This window comes from Brachyhypopomus gauderio, chromosome 16 (assembly GCF_052324685.1).
Source record: "Brachyhypopomus gauderio isolate BG-103 chromosome 16, BGAUD_0.2, whole genome shotgun sequence".
Lineage (NCBI taxonomy): Eukaryota > Metazoa > Chordata > Actinopteri > Gymnotiformes > Hypopomidae > Brachyhypopomus > Brachyhypopomus gauderio.
Window position 1 is genome coordinate 22966802 of NC_135226.1, and position 6000 is coordinate 22972801.

Below are 6000 nucleotides of genomic sequence, written 5' to 3' on the forward strand. Positions count from 1 at the left end.
TTTCCATCACAATAAACTATATTCGAACACTGAGAAATGTATGAAATATATTCCTTACAGAACGTGGTGGTCTAAGGGTCTATTACTGCCAGGCAGAGGTGGGTAGGAGCGTTACATTTACTCCGTTACATTTACTCAAGTAGCTTTTTGGACAAAAATGTACTTGTTGGAGTAGTTTTAATATGAAAGACTTCTACTTTTACTTGAGTAAATATGTGGTGAGAAAAACGCGACTTTTACTCCGTTACAATCGGATTTGCGCTGCGCGCTACCGTTACTTTCGTTTTGTAAATAATTCATCTTTTCAGTGAGAAGACTGACCAACGTCTCGTCACCCGAGTATGAGTAACCAATCAAATGAAGCCGGTCAATCACGTGATCACATACGCAAACTTTCTCCACCGTAGCGAGAAAGTGACAGAAAAACCTCCCGAGCATCCCTGACCTCATACAGCCAATGTTTACATTACAAACGTGTAAAAGGACAGCTATATAATGCGCTGCAGGGTTGCCAAGTTTTCAAGATCTCTTTTAGTGAGATTTAAACCGGGGTGGGGGGTGGGGGTTTGGGTGGTGAACGTAAAATGTTGACGGGGAGGGGGGGGGGGCGTGTAAAATGGACACGTGTTATATCGCCGATGGTTGGCGCCAGAGCGAACTAGTAACTCATTGAATCATAGATATGGATCAGATATAAATAAACTAGATTTTTTTCGGCGTGAGAAATTGGATGTGTGGCGTGTAAGCGTGTGAAGACGGTCAAATGCGTGTGTCTCACGTGAGAGTTTGCAACCTTGGCGCTGCCAATTGTGTCTGCAAACGTGTGGACATTTCAGCCTACAAGAACTCAACATCAAATATGAGGAAACACGATGCGATAAGTTTGCTGTATGTATAATTTTGTGTAATGCTATATCTCTGAGGCATAACTTTTGTATGATGTAATTATTAAATGTAACGCAGTGCAATACTAAAAACCAGTTCTCACACTGATTGTACACACTAGCAATATACGATGATTAAGTCTGCTACAAATTGATTCAGTTGGTGTCAAGTTGTAGCTACACGTATTGGCTGACAGTCTCATCAGTTAGTGCCTTTGTGGAATAAATAATTTATATATATAATATTTATTTATAATAAATTATTTTTGTTATCATTAAAAGTCATAGTTTCCAGTAATTCAATTTCCCATGATGTAATTTACTGACACGAGACAGTACTCATGCATTTACTCACTACTTGAGTAGCTTTTAATCAAAGTACTTTTTTACTTTTACTTAAGTAAATTTTTGGGATGCATACTTTTACTTTTACTTGAGTAACATTTGGTTCAAGTAAGTGTACTTTTACTTGAGTAAAATTGTTGAATACTCTACCCACCTCTGCTGCCAGGACAGTAATGTTTGTAAAGCACCAACTGGATCCTGAGAGCCAGAGAAGAACGGAGATCTGGTCCAGGTTGATCTGATCCTCACTGGCAGCTTCACCAGTAAACATCTGCTCGCTTTCAGCCTCATGCCAGTACTGCCTACTGGGACTAATAACCAACACCCAGATGTGGCTTCTGCAGAGCAACGTGCTTGATAACACAACAACTCAACTTAGCAAAATAGGGTTAAGGTTAGGATTAGGGTTAGGGTTAGGGGTACAGGTAGGGGTAGGCACGTGGGGTTAATGTTAGGATTAGGGTTAGGGGTAGTCTTCATATTCACACCAGCTTTAAATAAAAACCCTGAGATTGACCAAGAGAATACAAGGATATAGAAGCCAGATTCAGTCAACCCTGTAATCTGGACTGAACTGAACAGATTTGTTTGTAGAAGCTAGTGAAGGGGTGTGTGTGTGTGTGTGTGTGTGTGTGTGTGCGCGCGCGTGTGTGTAAGGCTCATAAAGGCTCCTGAGATGGAGGCAACATGGGTGAGAGGTGTGTGGATGTAAGAGTGGTGTGGAGTGTGTGTGTGTGTGTGCATGCGTGCGTGCGTGTGTGTGTGTGTGTGTGTGTGTGTGTGTGTGTGTGTGTGTACCAGCACTTCACATGAGCTGATCCAAACCATATGCTCTGCTGCCTGTGAGTGTGTGAGTGTGCGTACATATGAGTGTGTGTGTGTACGTGTGTGTTTGTAGCACCAGAGTCATGGAACACTGAAACTCCCGCCACACGTGTTTCACTCAACGCTTGTAAAAGTCCTCGCACTCCTGCTAACCCAGATGATTCAAGAGGGAGAACACACAGCTCTCACTCCCAGAAAAACAGGTCTTGTCTCACACAGGACCGTCTCAAACGTGCAGGTGACTCTCACAGGAAAGTGATCATTTCACTAGATTTATGGCATGATTGTGACTATTGCTTCCACTAAAAGATTATTGTCAGACTTCCACGCCAACAACCATGAGTAACTTGCAAAGAATGAGCTATAATAAAGAAGCAGTGTGCTTATTGTTTGAGTGACTCATGGATGCGTTCAAATGTTTCTCTCATGCTTTAAATGCAGTAACGAAATGGAACATGCATAAATCATCAGGATTTATGTTACCATTGTAGAAGCATTTAAATTACACTCAGCGTCTAGTTGAGATTTGGCTGGTGGAGTTCAGGAACAGATGTGGGCGTGTCTTCACAGAGAAGGCTGTACCAGGGGACTCTGTGGGCGTGTCTTCACAGAGAAGGCCGCATCAGGGGACATGTGGGCGTGTCTTCACAGAGAAGGCCATGTCAGGGGACATGTGGGCGTGTCTTCACAGAGAAGGCCGTGTCGGGGACATGTGGGCGTGTCTTCACAGAGAAGGCCATGTCAGGGGACATGTGGGCGTGTCTTCACAGAGAAGGCCGTGTCGGGGACATGTGGGCGTGTCTTCACAGAGAAGGCCGTGTCGGGGACATGTGGGCGTGTCTTCACAGAGAAGGCCGCGTCAGGGGACATGTGGGCGTGTCTTCACAGAGAAGGCTGTACCAGGGGACTCTGTGGGCGTGTCTTCACAGAGAAGGCCGTGTCGGGGACATGAGGGCGTGTCTTCATAGAGAAGGCCATGTCAGGGGACATGTGGGCGTGTCTTCACAGGCCTGGTATCCCTCCTAACAGGCAGGGGTGTCTGCATATGGGGTGTGAGGGCGTGCTGGGTAAGGGTGTAGAGGGGAGGGTCACATAAAATACTACAGAAACTTCCCAGTGCAAAACAAACTGCATGACTACATTGTAATACCTAACAAACCAATGTCAGTCCACACTGGGATTTCACAAAAAATACCATAATGACGTCCAAACCCACAGTGGTCCATAAATTAATCCTCAATCATGCTGACAAAACTGCATGCGCTCACTGCAAACTAACACGAGTTGGATGGGCTAAACGCTCTTAGTCTGATGTAAAAGCTGATGTAAACTGGTAAAGCTGATGTAAACTGGTAAAGCTGATGTAAACTCTTTGTCTGATGTAGTTTTGTAGCCATGTGAGAAGGCAGCTAACACTAGCCGGCTGGCAGCATCTTTGGTGTGGTTCTTGCAAAAGTGCGTCAGCCTGCAGGACTCGGGGACAGACGGCATCTCGAGGGCTCGGGCCCCCAGTGAATGAGATCTGTGTGGTCAGACGCGCTGGCAACTTTAATTGGGGGAAGTAACAGGCTGATCTCCCTGTGAGACGCTTGTGTCCTGGCTGTTCACACGTTTGCCCGAACACGGTCACAAGACACATGCTACGTCCACCTGCCCAGACCCAGCAAGCTAAAACGGGCATTGACTAGGAACTCTGGGCTGTCAAACCAGCGCAATTTCAGCTTCCTTCATAATGACGGTTCAGATTTTGTAAGCAGCGTGTGCATGTGGTGAGGGTCGTACACCTCACAGAATAGATGAAGGTAGTTTAAAGGCATTGGCTGCTAAGAGAAGCTTCTCAGGTTAAGTTTATCCATTGGTTAAGTTTATCACGCTATTTCTTTTTGCCAGATTACTCTGTAGACTTATATTCACTCATATTTAAAGGAGTAGTGAGTAATTTTTACTACCAAAAAGTAGCAAAAATATTTGAAAGGCATTATTTAAAATTTTAATTTTTTTGATAAAGTCTAGCTAATATAGAATATGGAAGAACAGCTTGTTGTACAGTTATACAGTTTGCCAAACAGGGCATGTTTAAAATAGACATAATACAGAATCTCTGAATCATCCAGAACACTAGGTGTCAGTATAACGGCCAGGTTCATGTGAAGAAGAAAAAATTACATGGAACTAACAATAAGTCCACTTTTTACCCTTTGTATTGGTGCAAAAATCTTTATATAAATTAATTGTCCTTTTATTAAATATATTATGAAAAACTTTTTACTTTTACTTTCTAATTTTAAGAAACGTATGTGCAATTTCAACAACACTTTTGTTCAGCTAAACATTTATTTAAGTGCATTATGCATAAAAACTGATCACAGTGACATTTTCTATATCTGGGAAGCAATTCTGAACACAGAATTTTTCTTGAAAAATCTGACACAATGTGTCCACTTTTCTCTTTTTTGACAAAGACATTTCACTTAAGAAGGTGCCAGGGTCAACAGAAAAAGTGGGTAAAGCGATATAACTGACAAACACTGCAGTCCACACATTCTACCTACATAAGTACATTTATTCTAGATGAGTCCACATATTCATAACCCTGACACCTGCACAGACCCGAGACAGACCTGACACCTGCACAGACCCGAGACAGACCTGACACCTGCACAGACCCGAGACAGACCTGACACCTGCACAGACCCGAGACAGACCCAACACCTGCACAGACCCGAGACAGACCCGACACCTGCACAGACCCGACACCTGCAGACCCGACACCTGCACAGACCCGACACCTGCACAGACCTGACACCTGCACAGACCCGACACCTGCACAGACCCGACACCTGCACAGACCCGACACCTGCACAGACCCGAGACAGACCTGACACCTGCACAGACCCGACACCTGCACAGACCCGAGACAGACCTGACACCTGCACAGACCTGACACTCCCAGGACCGAGTGAGTGTGTATTAATCCCTGTCACTGTGTCAGATTACACATCGCCCATCACATGCTTTATCCAAACACAGCCACAGTTTTCCTGTGCAGCTGTCCTGACTGCAGGATATGTTATCTTCACTCAGCACACAGATGCAGCGTCCAGATATTTCAGCTACTCTCATGTCTCATGCACATATTACACCCGTTAGGGTTAACCCTAACCTCTAATCTCTGACCTCTAACCCTAACCCTAAACATACACTTAGGGTTAGCTCTAACCCCTAACCCTAACCCTAACCCCTAACCCTAACCCCTAACCCCTAACCCCTAACCCCTAACCCTTAACCCTTAACCTGTTCCTATCCGCCTACATCCCAAAGTGCCATTCCAGTTCTTATAGGGTTAAAGGGTTCGTGAGTTCACCTGCTGTGAGCTGGGGCAAACACACATGTGTATAGAAAGGGAAAGCGCACACTCACACACTCATTTTACATTTACAATATACATTTACGGCATTTAGCAGACGCTCTTATCCAGAGCGACTTACAAAAGTGCTAAGTGTTTAGTCAAAATATGCATCTCTATCTAGTATAAACAGGTTTAAGTCCAAACTACTCGAGTTCAAGCACTGCCATAAACAGTTGCCAGTGCTGATACCTAGAAAGAAGACAACAAAATATAAGATTAGACATAGAGCACTACCTAGCAAGACTGAAATACGTACAAGACTACATTAGCAAGTGTTCCCAGAGATAAAGTGCAATTACGATTTATACCAATGCTTCAGTAGATTAGTGCTTATAAGTGCTTTACAAAGAGATGGGTCTTCAGTCTGCGTTTGAAAACCGTGAGAGAGTTCGCTGTTCGGATAGCCAGTGGAAGTTCATTCCACCACTCACACTCTCACAACCACACACTTACACAATTAAACACACTCACACTCTCACACCCACACACTCAAACACTCCTGTTCTCTCTCTCTCTCTCTCACACACACACACACAC